The sequence below is a fragment of the Macrotis lagotis genome, chromosome 7 (genome assembly GCF_037893015.1).
Source record: "Macrotis lagotis isolate mMagLag1 chromosome 7, bilby.v1.9.chrom.fasta, whole genome shotgun sequence".
Taxonomy (NCBI): domain Eukaryota; kingdom Metazoa; phylum Chordata; class Mammalia; order Peramelemorphia; family Peramelidae; genus Macrotis; species Macrotis lagotis.
In genome coordinates this window covers 97,624,394-97,637,424 of record NC_133664.1, presented here as the reverse complement: position 1 = coordinate 97,637,424, position 13,031 = coordinate 97,624,394, and the positions used below count along the sequence as shown (strand labels likewise).

Below are 13,031 nucleotides of genomic sequence, written 5' to 3'. Positions count from 1 at the left end.
ATATGACCTATTCTTGATGAAATCATTTTGTGATCTCTTCTTTAGATGTTTATCTAAATTTTGCTGAAAAGCAAAGTCAAGTTCACTGATTTTTCTAGCTTGCAGATTCTATTCTCCTTTACTTTTTTTAAAAGCAAAAGAAAATGTCCTTCTTTGATCATCTGGTACATCCCACATTCTCCATGATCTTTTACCTGTTAATGACAATAGTTCAGTAATCATATCTGCCATTTTCTTTAATTTCAAAGGAAGTAGTTCAACCAGTTTATTAAGAGAAGCTAGGTATTCTCTTATTTCCTTACTTTTTTGGAGTACCAATTCCTCAGTAGCAGTTTTTACTTCTGTTATTTTCTATGGATGAAGAGTTGGACTGAAGTCAGGAAAACCTAGGCTCAAGTCTGATACAAACTGGCTGTGTGATACCAGACAAATTACTAGACCCCTTGGTGCCTAAAGCAATTCTGGAAAGCTTTTAACTATATACATTGCTATGCTATATACGTGTAAGGAGTTTCCTTATCCCAGCAGTGAAATCATGAGTCCCTGAACAAATATCACTGACCCTTTCCCAGTCTAGAAGTCATTTTAATTAGCAGAAAAAGAAAGAGGCAAAATACATATTGAGCAACTTTGCCATTTCCCTGTTACGAGAAAGTATGAAAGGCATTTTTCTTGAAAAAAAGAGAAAGTATGTGTGAAATTTACATAATTATTTTCATCTAGTGGTTGAATTATTACATACTCATGAATTAATTGTGTCAAAGAATTGCAGGGAAATTACTGATGTAGATTCATGGTTTTCATCTATGTGGATAATTCCTAGTGTGGAATGAAGATCGAACATCTCTTTAATTTGTGGTGTTAGAGAGTTGTCTAAACCCTTGAGAAAGTTACATGATTTGCCCAGGGTCACACATCTAGTTTACATCAGAATTGAATTACAATGATGACTAGCCCTCTAGCCACCATTATCACAGCTATTTCCTATCAGCAAAAAACAGGAATCCAGGTCAACTATGGAAAGGTTCTCTAAATCACTTCAATGTTCTTTCATGGCTTGTCTGAATGACACTGAATGTAAAATCCAAGAAAAGTTTTGGGACCTATAATGATATTTGTAGAATACTTTAAGATTTACTAAGTGAGATATATAGATATAATTTCATTTGATTCTCACAGCAAGTCTATAAGGCAGATGTTAATTTATGACAGTTTTAAAGATGAAGAAAGACTGAAAGAGATGAAGGCACTGTGGTAGTGATCTTTGAGCCCAAGGATATAAAATCTGAGAATACTTACATTTTTTTCTCTCTCCTATTTGTCAGGAAGTGATGGGACCAGTTTCCAAGATCTTAGATTTTTGTTTTTTTTTCATGTTAAGCTTCAAACCAGCCTTAATACTTCCTTCTTTTATTCTCATCAAAGAAGCTTCTTAATTCCTCTTTACTTTCTGCCATCAGAGCAATATTAGCTGTATATCTGAGATTGTTAATATTTCTCCCAACAACAATAATTGCAACTTTTGATTCTTCCAGCCTGGCTTTTTCCATGATATATTCTGCATATAAATTAAGAAAATCAGGTGACAATATACAGTTTATCATACTCCTTTTCCAATCTTTAGCCAACCAGTTATTCCATGTTTGGCTCTTTTTAAGATCCATTTGACTTCATTCTCCAAGATATCTAGCTCTAGATTAGTAAACTCACCATCATGGTACTTAGTAATGTTAGGATTTTTATTGTATAAACTCTTTTATATACTGTATAAACTGTATAAACTTTATAAACTGTATAAAGTCTTGTCACTCTTCTTAATCTCTTCTGCCTCTTTTTAAATCCCTTATCTTATCGTATCTTATCTTATCTTATCTTTTGTGATGCTTATTTGTATGTGAAACTTGTCCTTGATATAACTAATTTTCTTGAAGAGGTCACTTATATTTGCAGTTCTATGGTTTTCTTCTATTTCTTTGCATTGCCCATTTAAGAAAACTTTGTCTCTGCTTGTTATTCTTTGGAATTCTGCATTTAGTTGAAGATATTTTTCTCTTTCTCCTTTTCCTTTCACTTTCCTTCTTTCCTCAGTTATTTAGAAAGCTTCATCAGATAGTCATTTTGCTTTCTTGATAGTATTGTTCATGACCTCAGTTGGGGTTTCTTGATAAAGCTCATTTCTCAGATAAGAAACTGAGTCAAATAGGGTTGGGTGACTTGCACAGGTTCACAATGCTAATAAAAGTCTGAGATCAACATTTGAACTCTGGTCTTTCTGACTGCAAACCCAGTTCTCTATGCACTTTATCACCTAGTTATCCCCTCTTCCCTCTTTGGAAGTCCATTAACTCATAATGTTACTTAATTCTATGTGTTACAAAAAGCAAACAGGGTAAATAAAGGAAAATACTAGAATCAGATATCAAGAAATAAAAACTAAACACTTCATGAGTTAGGAAAAGACAGAACAATTGCAAACAGAATGAAAAATTCACACTATTTAGGGTAGGGATAGTCTTGTATGCCTCAGTTGCCCTTGAGGGTATCTGAAGGTTACACAATAAGATAACTGGTCATAGCAATATTTCTTAGTCATCTAAAAATTTAAAAATATACTTCATATTTGGCTAAAGAATATAAAAATGAGTAAAGAGATTCATGATAAGTTTAGAAGTCAAATTTCACATGAGTTTTTTTTTCAAATAATGATAGAAGATTCTAAGGGTAATTTCAAGTTTACATTGGACAAATGACCAAAAAAGTATGAAGCACAACCATCACCACCAATACCTACAAGAGGCTAATTCCCCAACTCCCTCTTAGATTAGTGGTTTAAATCCCTAGAGGGAGATTACTTCTACTCAGAATTCTAGGGTTAAACCCAAAAACTTATGGGTTTTGGCATTCATAGGACTCCCATTGGTGTGTTTCCCCTTATTGATCAACCCTTATTGATTGACTTCCATAACTATTTAAAAAGGGATTCAGAAGGTAAAGCAAGAATAATTTGTCAAAACAATCCATACTTCACTCACTCCTTGAAACTGGAAATGTATTCTCCCTTAAACATACAAGGTACCAGAGTATAATGGGTTGAACAAAATATAATAATAGTGAGGCACAGGCATCAGGAAAGATGTGTAGAAGTATCTCATAAATTGTCTTTGGAATTTTTTCCTCTCTGTAGAATTTTCATGAAGATCCCTTTATGTGCAGCTCTCTTCTAGGTTCTAAGAATAAGTGATTTTCTAGAGTTCAAAAAAGGTTTTCTGTCATAAAGGATGATGGACTCTGAAGACCCTGCCTTCCCTGAATGAATGTCTTTTGACATCTCTTTCCAGATATTTCCTTGTATTAGTCACTATCATACATCAATTTGGGGCAGCTCGGTGATACAGTGGATAGAGCGTTAGGCCTAGAATCAGGAATATCTAAAATCAAATCCAACCTCAGATACTTACTAGCTGAAAAACTTCAGACAAGTTATTTAAACCTGTTTGCCTCACTTTCCTCATCTATGAAATGAGCTAGAGAGGGAAATGGCAAGAAAACCCCAAATGAGGTTTAGGAATAGTCAGACACCACTGAACTAACTGAACAATAACAAAATCATACATCAGCCATTACCATCAGTTGCTGGTGGAATCTCTGATGGCTTTGATTAATCTTCTAAACTCACATAGGCACACTCTTTTTTTTAAAAAAAAAAAACTATATTTATTTAAGGCAATGGGGTTAAGTGACTTGCCCAAAATCACACAAGTGTCTGAGGTCACATTTGAACTCAGGTCCTCCTGACTCCAGGGCCAATGCTTTATCCACTCTGCCACCTAGCTTCCCCTAGGCACACTCTTCTTTAGGGGGTCATTTACCTAAGACCAGGGAAGACTAGACACAAAAAAGATAAACCATATTCTCAAGACATATATTTACTGGATAGTAGATAGATAACTCCCATTGGAACATTATGAATTGGCAGCCATCCTTACCTGACTGACCAGTTCATAGTAAACTTTGTTTCACTCCCTACTGGGAAGGAAAAGAGAATAAGCAGAGAGCTAACCCTTTTATATGCATACATTTTTAAGGCCCAGCTGTTGCTGTTGTCAATTCTTTCAGTTTCTCAAACAATTTAAAATTTTTCTCCATCATATTATATCTGTTTCTCTTCTCAGCCACATATAACTAACTGAAAACAAACTTCCAAAGTTCAAGATGTTGAGTAAGAACAAGATAGGAAATATCTGCTCCTGTGATATTCAAAGAAGGTCAAATCCATCTGAAGATGAACCCCTATTGTCCAGAATTTAAATGATATATATAAACAGACATGCCATTCACAAATAAGGAAATGCAAGTAGTAAATACAGGGATGTTTAAATGTTCAAACTCAGCAATGATTTTAAAAATACAAATTAGAAATCTATGAAGTATCACCTCACACCCATTAAGCCAGCAAAAAGCTTTACAAATAAAAAGTTAAAACTAATATTGGCAAGACTGCAATCAAACCGATATCCTTTTAGATATAGAAATAGACAAGACTGGTTACCATACAATTTGATTGAGTCTTTCTGGAAAACAATCTGACCATAGAAAAGAGAGATTAAAAATGGTCAGATCAACTGATTCCCATGATTGGAGCTTTGTCCCTAGAAAATTAAAAGGAAAAAATATTCATATAAAGATATTGATGGTGATGTAATTTATAAGAATGAAAAACTGGAAATAACCTGAATGTGTAGTTGTTGCAAAATGATCTATAAGAGTAGCAGAAATTGTTGCCCAATAAAGCATGATGAATGATGAAAGTATGAAGACAGAGAAAGATATACAAGTCAATATGAAATAATTCAAAGTGGAAAGAATGGAAATTAGAGGATTATGTTCACTAGACCTACCTAAAAAAAGAACTGCATATAAAATCATAAATGTGAATAGATATATTGTTATTTCTAAATGGGCACTGATTTTTTAATGATTAAATCATTCAGCAAGAAGTCTGTAAAGTGAATAAAAGATCACTTGGGAATTAGTACAAACACCTTAGTTCAAAGTTTCTCACAAGTTGGTTCCATATTGACTGTGACCCTGGAAAAGTAAGATATTAATTTCCCTTAGTTTCATTTTCCTCAATTGTAAAATGAGGGAAATGAGAGGACCTCTTGGATCCCTACTGGTTCTAGATCTATGAGACCATAAGATTTAGCCTGTCAGTAGCCTCCAAGAATTTCCCAAGACTTTCAGTCGTTTTCCAGTTATATTCAACTCTTTGTGAACCAATTTGGTATTTTCTTGGCAGAGAAAGACTGCCTTCTCCAGATCATTATACAGATGAGCAAATTGAGGCAAACAAAGTTCAATAACTTGCCCAGGGTCACATAGTCTGTTCTAAGACTAGATTTGCACTCAGGTCCTCCTGACTCCATGACCAATATTCTATCCACTGCACCACATAGTTGCCCTTCTCCAAGACAAGAAATCCTAAAACAGTTACTGGTTCCTCCTTAGGAACTTCTCTATGAATAAAAATCACTGAACTAGACCAGAAAAAAAGAACTCTAAGATGCTATTGTGGGTGCCATGGATAGAAGGGTAAAGCAAAAATACTATCTAGTCCTCAAAGAGTTTATATTTTACTGGAAGAACACAACATTTAGACAGTTAAATAGGTACAATATAATTTGAAGAAGAAGAAAAAAAAGAAATAATACCTAGAGAAAATCAGGAAAGGTGGTTCCTGAGCTGGATCTTGGAAGGAAGCTATGTATTCCAAAAAACTGATGCTCAAGAGATATATAATCCAGCATGTGCAGAGGCATAGATATTGGATATAGATATACTTTTTCATTGTCAACTCCATTACGCAAATACTTAATAGAAGAGAATTTCTGAATTATAAAATGGGAAGGCATTAAGTTTCCATTACAATTCAGATAAATATAGTACCCTCACCTCCCAAAGATACAGAAACCGAAGATTTTTCTGAAGTTCTTCATATAGGAAGCTTGTCTTAATCACCTTTATGCATCATTCCTAGGAATCTCTTACCATAAATAACTTTGTACAAAATTTGATATTTAATTTTCTGCATATTCTTTTCCCCTCATAGAATATAAACTCTATGAGAGTTGGAAAAATTGGGGTATTTTTTTTGCCTTTGTCCTCTCTAATACAGAGTATATTGCCTGATGTAAAATTAGTGCTTATTAAATTCTTGACAAATGAACAAATCAATGAATGAATGATAAATGCTCATTGAACTAAACTTCATTATGCCTTAAGCTGTTCTGTCAAGCACAGAAACTATTCTTTTACTCTGATACAGCTCCTCTGCTAATTACTTTATAGATTTACCCAATAATCTCTATTTCTCCAGTAACTTCAATATTCACACTTCACAGTGTGAATGTGATGGGTGTTAATGAATATAACCCATCTGTGTAGCTCATCTGAATTTATTTCCAATAAACCTTCTGACAAGCAGTAAACAAATGAGAAAAGTGCTTATTTGAGGCACTTGTGGAAAAAAATGGAAGCAAGAAGGGTTAGTATAGTATTTTGAAAACCTTTTAGAGATGAGAACAATCTAAAGTACAGTTAAAAAAAGTTTGGACCAAGGTGTTCAGACATTTGAGAACTTAGAGTGCTGCCTGCCTGCCACATAGCTTTCAAATTAAACTCATTTTTAAAGAAAACAGATGGCACATCATGGAAGTTACACAAACAAGGTTAACCTTTGCCAATGGACTTCGTGGTTTGAATAGATAATTGCACATTTCTAGCCAGTAGAAGTCACTTAATCATCAAGATTCAGCATTCTACTTTGGTGTAAGAAACTGCAGGTGAGAAAAAAAAAGATTTATATTAGGGATTATATATTGAAGTGGGTGAGAGAGGAGAGAAAGACTGGATATTCTTCTTTCACTGAGCAATAATATAGTATTCAGGTATCAAGAATAGATTGAGGAAATGGCAGCTCAGTCTGTGTATCATGAACAAAAACATTTTTCAGATTGTTTCTAATTCAGTGGTTAGTCAAAATGCCTATTAGTTTCAGAGATAACTTCTTCTCCAGATCTTTATTTTTTTTTACCCCTAGTTTGTAATAAAGAATTATCTTTGTCTTCTTTGTAAGATACTACTCAAATTCCACAGGGTCCTCCCTCTCAACAAAATTTGAATCATTTTACTTTGTTTTGCAGTATTTATACAAAAGTGCTTGAACTCGTTTACTAGAACTGAAGGTTCTTTTTCCTTCTGCGGATATTTTTCCCTATTTGGCTTATCTGTTTATGTTCAAGGTCTTTGAGTTTTTCTCTTGTTGAAATCTTTGGTAATTTCAGGTTTTTTCCCCTCTTATTTTCACTTATTGTTCATTATTTGATTCCCATCTCCCTGGCAGTGATTTCCTGGAAGCTGTATTTCACAGTATCTCTTCCCATACTAGGTAATTCTCCAACCTAGGTCCCTGCCCCCAATAATTTTGGATTGATAGAATTGATCCTAGTAGAAACTGGGGACAGATCTCTTCCATATACAGCTCTCTATATACATGATGTGCTGCCCCAATGTCCTGACCCATTCATTCCATTCCTTAGTTCACCAGCCAAAGAATTCAGAGCACTGTCACATTGTTGCTATTACAGCCTGAAATTAGAATTTAACCAAATTTAGAATTTGGCTCTCCAAGACACTGAAAGAGGGAAGAATTGGGGTGTCAAGTTGAACATATTGCAAGACCAGACATAGGTTTCCTGCCCCTTTCTGTTCCTCTGTCTCCTGAAGAAATTTCGTGCTTAACCCACTGCTTCGTCACTGGTCACTGAGGTCCCAGTAAATGTCCATATCTTTTTTTTTATGTTTTTGCAAGGCAAATGGGGTTAAGTGGCTTGCCCAAGGCCACACAGCTAGGTAATTATTAAGTGTCTGAGATCGGATTTGAACCCAGGTACTCCTGACTCCAGGGCCGGTGCTTTATCCACTGCGCCACCTAGCCGCCCCAAATGTCCATATCTTGAAGCCCATATCACTCTCCCAACACTCAAAATGAGTAAGGAGGACAGAATTATGGGGTGGGGGGTTATTTTAAGACCATGGACTGGGTCCTTGGGTAAACCAGTGTAACCTCACTGTCGGTACCATAGTCAGCAGTAGTAGAGGGAATGTTGCAAGAGCTCAGATTAGGAGTAACATCATTTTTGTTTTTGTTTTTTAGCTTCTTTGGGTTTCTAGATTACATAGAAAATTGAATTTGTTTTATCTTTGGTGCATAATTTCTGTTTTGAACAGATTCAAGAAATCAAGAATCAAAGAAAATATCTAGTCAATTGATTTGTTGGTCAAATGACTAAAAAATGATGCATTATATAAATGTTATTGTTATTATAACTAAATGACACAGTACTAGACCTGGAATTGGGAAGACTTGAGTTCAAATTCTGTTCTGTGACACCAGACAAGTCAGGTAAACTCTGTTTTTCTTAATTTTCTCATTATTAAAATCAGGATAACAATATTAGCTACCTCCCAGGGTGGATAAAAATGAGGTAATATATGTAAAGTATTTTACAGACTCAAGTGTCGTGTAAATATTAGCTATTATTACTATTCTAGTCATCTGGGGGAAAAGATTTTCATTTTGGCCTTTCCTGCCATATCCTTATTTTCCACTACAAAAAGCACACAACTCTATAATAAAAATAATATCTATATCTATTTAGGATTTAAGGTTTGAAAAATGGTTTATATATTTTATCTGATATGATTCTTACCTGTGAATGAAGAGTTATTATGATTATTATTACATAATGCAGATGAGAATACTGCAACTAAAGAAGTTAAAGACTTGTCCAAGATCTTGTAACTGGTAAGGATTTAAACTCTCATTTAACTACTATTGTGACCTTGCACTTAGTCCCTCTAAGCCTTGGTTACTCAAATGTAAAATGAGAGATTGGACTAGATGACCTCTAAAGTCCCCTTCCAACTCTAAACTATGTTTTTTCTTAACTTCCTTAGAACTAAGTCTTTAGCCTTAGCAGAGTCCCTTAAGAGTAAAAATACATATTCCTATTTATTTAAAACTGCTGAGGTGAAGGAAACATCTATTTAAGGATGTATATCTAATGCTGACATTTCCAAAAAGACTAACATCATTCCTAAACAACTAGCAGGAATAGAACTCCTGAGATTTATAAGAATAAAATTAGAATTTGCTTACTTGTCATCCCCTTTATCCTAATTCTTTCCTAATTTATCTCATCTATATCTTGGTTTTAGCCACTCTCTGTGACCCCATTTGGGGTCTTCTTGGCATGGATACTGGAGTGGTTTGCTATTTCCTTATCAAGCTCATTTTTTACAAATAAGGAAATTGAGGCAAACAGGTTAAAATGATTTTCCCAAGAGAGTTGAACTTAGAGAAAATGAGTCTTCCAGGTTCCTAGCCCAGGATTGCATCCACTGTGCCATCTAAATGACCCCATATCCTATTTGTATATGTTGTCTTCCCCAGTAGACTGTGACCTCCTAAGGGCTGGGGTCTGTCTTTTTTCTTTCTTTGTATCCCTAGTATTTAGCATAATGTTTGGTTTGTAGTAGACACTTAATAAATGCATGTTGACTTACTGACTGAATGAATCCAGAGTCAACCGGACATAAGGAACAGCCTCATTATCTCTTATGAAGACTAAAGCAATCTTTACTCACAATGGCTTATATTCTAAAAAGGGAGGAAAAGGATACATTGAAGTATATGCACAGCAAATAGAAGAAGAATAAATAGAAAGTAGTTAAATGCAAATTAATTTGGGAATAATTGGAGAGATCATGAATGATTTCAGGTAAAAGGTAGATCTCTCTAGTAATTTTCTTTTTTTCTTTATATGACAACTAGGGGCAGCTAGAGCACCCACCCTGGAGTCAGGAGTACCTGAGTTCAAATCCAGCCTCAGACACTTAGTAATTACCTAGCTGTGTGACCTTGGGCACTTAACCCAATTGTCTTGCAAAAACTAAAAAAAAAAAATAAGAATATGACAACTAAGGCTTGTCATTGTTCTTCACCATGGAAAAAAAGGGGAAAAGAAAAAGAAAAACTTTGGATTGAGCTGTAGTGAACTAAATTGATCAGGTATCCACACTAATTCTGACATTTGGTAATCATAGGATGAAATTGCCTAGGGAAGGCCAAATCAGCCCAGGTGGGAAGATGAAGTGGATTAAGACTCCTATCCAGATCAGCTGTGAACTCAACTAAAACATAAATGAAGGCCAATTGTTAAAGATCCTAAATATCTTAATTTCTATCTGGAGAGTTACTAAGAGTATTCTCAAGGACTCTGCTCTGCCTTCATTTATAATATTGAATATATGTCAAAATGGTAATGCAAAGCATTTCAACCCATAAATCTGAGGGAGAAATCTGAAGATGAAAATCAGTCACATTCCTCTTCCCGGCCTAGCTGTTGTCATCATCCATCAAGTTCTGAGGCTCCTCCAGTATTGGTCATGGATAGGCAGACATTTATAGGTGCCCACACTTAGATGCCAATTTCCCAACATCAATAAAAACTATTGTCTTTGATGAATTTCCATTTCTTCTCTGATAACAGGGTGCCAAAGGAAATGGCCTCTTTCCAGATTATAATTGTACAGCTCTCAGATCTATTAAAAGCTGTCTGAGAAGGCTATTAAGTGACAGACAGCCATGCATATAGCACCTTGCCTGGTAAACCAGGAATGACTAAGCTCCCAGGGAAAGCTTAGAGCTATATCTGAGGCCCATGACTCAGTGTTGTTGCTATGACTTAAATCTGCTGGTGTTTGCTTTTACTAAAGACTTATTTTTACTAAGATTATTTAACTGAAGTCCAGATTCTATCTGGTATTCAAGGGGAAAGGAAAGGGTAAAAACTTTTGCATTGTACCAGACCCCTGGGCCAAACAATTTTTGGTAATATAATCTCATTTAATTCTCATAATAACCCTGGAAAGTACATGCTGGTATTCATTATCCCCCCACTTAACCAGTGAGGAAACTGAGGTAAACTAGATTTGAATTCATATTTTCCTAACTTCCAAGATGTGTGTGTGTGTGTGTGTGTGTGTGTGTGTGTGTGTGTGTGTGTGAATGACCATTTGCCAGATTCAGCACAATATCCCAGTGTTTCCATTGCCTGACATTTAAAGAAAGATGTGATTATGAACAGGGTCTTCTGTGTGCGCACATGTGGGCACACACACACATGCGCACACACACACACACACACACACACACACACACACACCTATACTTTAGCTAGATTGGTGTTCTCACTGCTCCCTGAGCAAGCTTTGATCTTTTCTATCTCAAACTTTTTCTCATGGAGTTCCACATGTCTGGAATAACCTTTCTTTCTCCATTCCCTAGTCAAATTTTTATCATCATTGAAAAGCCAAAGCAAGTGCTACCTCCACTTCCTCCATTATATGTTCTCAGGACTTTCAGAATCAATACTGATTTTTCTCTTCCTTGAATTCTTATCCTAAGCACCATGTCATTTAATCATATACTGCCTTTTTATCAAGTAGAAAATAAACTTCTTGAGGACAGAAACCCATTCCTTTGACAAGCATTTATTAAATGTCCAGGGTATACAGAGTATCAAGTCTTTGGATTATGATTTGCTCCTCCTTCCTTTCTCTTCACCTCCCTATTCACCTGGTATGATGCTGAGTACACAGTAAGTACTCAATAAATACTTGTTGAATTTAACTGAAATAATACTAATGAATGGTAAGAGTGACTGAAATCAGAAAATTCAGAGGTAAGGAGGGCAAATAATTGACCATTTTCCTGATTCAAAACAATATTACAGTCTTTCCCTTGCCTGACATTTAAAGAAAGATGTGGTTATGAACAGGGTCTTCAATGTTTCTTGCTATTTTAAATATCCCTGCAGATACATTCAGCCTCTACCATGGATGGTGAGGAATAAAATAAGTGAGACAAATAGATAGAAAAGGTTATGCCTAGTTGACAGACTGGTAAACTAGTAAAGGTAAACAGGAAGTGATCATATTGAACCTTTCTCAACAGAAACTCACTCTATTACAGTCGTTACTTCCCAACCAGTCCTCAGGTTGCCTCCAGGTCTCACATGACTCAGAGACTGAAGAAGTCACTTTAAGACAGAATGGTCCTTCTCCCTTTTTTCAGGTCAAACCTGAGGTCAGACTAAAATGTTCAAGAGGTTGGGAAGAAGGACATAAAGCAATTAACGACTCACCTCAGTGTGTTCCATTTAATGTTATTTTTCTACTGCTTTAGAGAGTAATAATCATATTCAAATGTACCTGATGAACGTAACATTTGTTGAATGAGTGTGTAATGTGAAATATCTTTGTTTACAGTTAGACCAGAGATTTTTGTCTTTTACCCTCTAACAAATCAACAAATATTCATATTAAGCAACATCAGGTACTGTGTTTACCAAAAAAATGGTAAAAAAAAATCTAGTTTATAGCCTAGAAGTGCCCTGCCCACAACCAGTGCAGATCAGCAACTCTTCAGTAATTTGTGGTCTTAAGACATTTACTCAGCATACCCTATGACCCAGCAATACCACTACTGGGTCTATACCCTGAAGAGATGATGAAAAAGGGTAAAAACATCACTTGTACAAAAATATTCATAGCAGCCCTGTTTGTGGTGGCAAAGAATTGGAAATTAAGTAAATGTCCTTCAATTGGGGAATGACTTAGCAAACTGTGATATATGTATGTCATGGAACACTATTGCTCTATTAGAAACCAGGAGGGATGGGAATTCAGGGAAGCCTGGAGGGATTTGCATGAAATGATGCTGAGTGAGATGAGAAGAACCAGAAAAACATTGTACACGCTAACAGCAACATGGGGGCGATGATCAACCTTAATGGATTTGCTCATTCCATCAGTGTAACAATCAGGGACAATTTGGGGCTGTCTGTGATGGAGAATATCATCTGTATCCAGAGAAACAACTGTGGAGTTTGAATAAAGACCAAGGA

The 13,031-nt window shown here is 35.5% G+C and overlaps 1 protein-coding gene and 1 long non-coding RNA gene across 3 annotated transcripts in view; one reads left to right on the top strand and one right to left on the bottom strand.

Moving 5' to 3' along the window:
- Positions 1–13,031, top strand: part of CNTNAP2 (contactin associated protein 2) — a 2,968,630-nt gene that overhangs the window by 2,874,854 nt on the left and 80,745 nt on the right. The gene's annotated exons all lie outside the window — the stretch shown is intronic.
- LOC141492801 (uncharacterized) overlaps positions 1–13,031 on the bottom strand; it is a 153,270-nt gene that overhangs the window by 64,366 nt on the left and 75,873 nt on the right. The window contains exons 1-2 of one of the 2 annotated variants that reach the window (XR_012470050.1): positions 3,024–3,162; positions 1,300–1,558 (exon numbers count right to left, since the gene is read on the bottom strand). The exons of the other annotated variant lie outside the window; for it this stretch is intronic. This is a non-coding gene — a long non-coding RNA (uncharacterized LOC141492801). Of the gene's footprint in view, positions 1–1,299; positions 1,559–3,023; positions 3,163–13,031 lie in introns of those variants that run through there. 2 annotated transcript variants of the gene reach the window in all.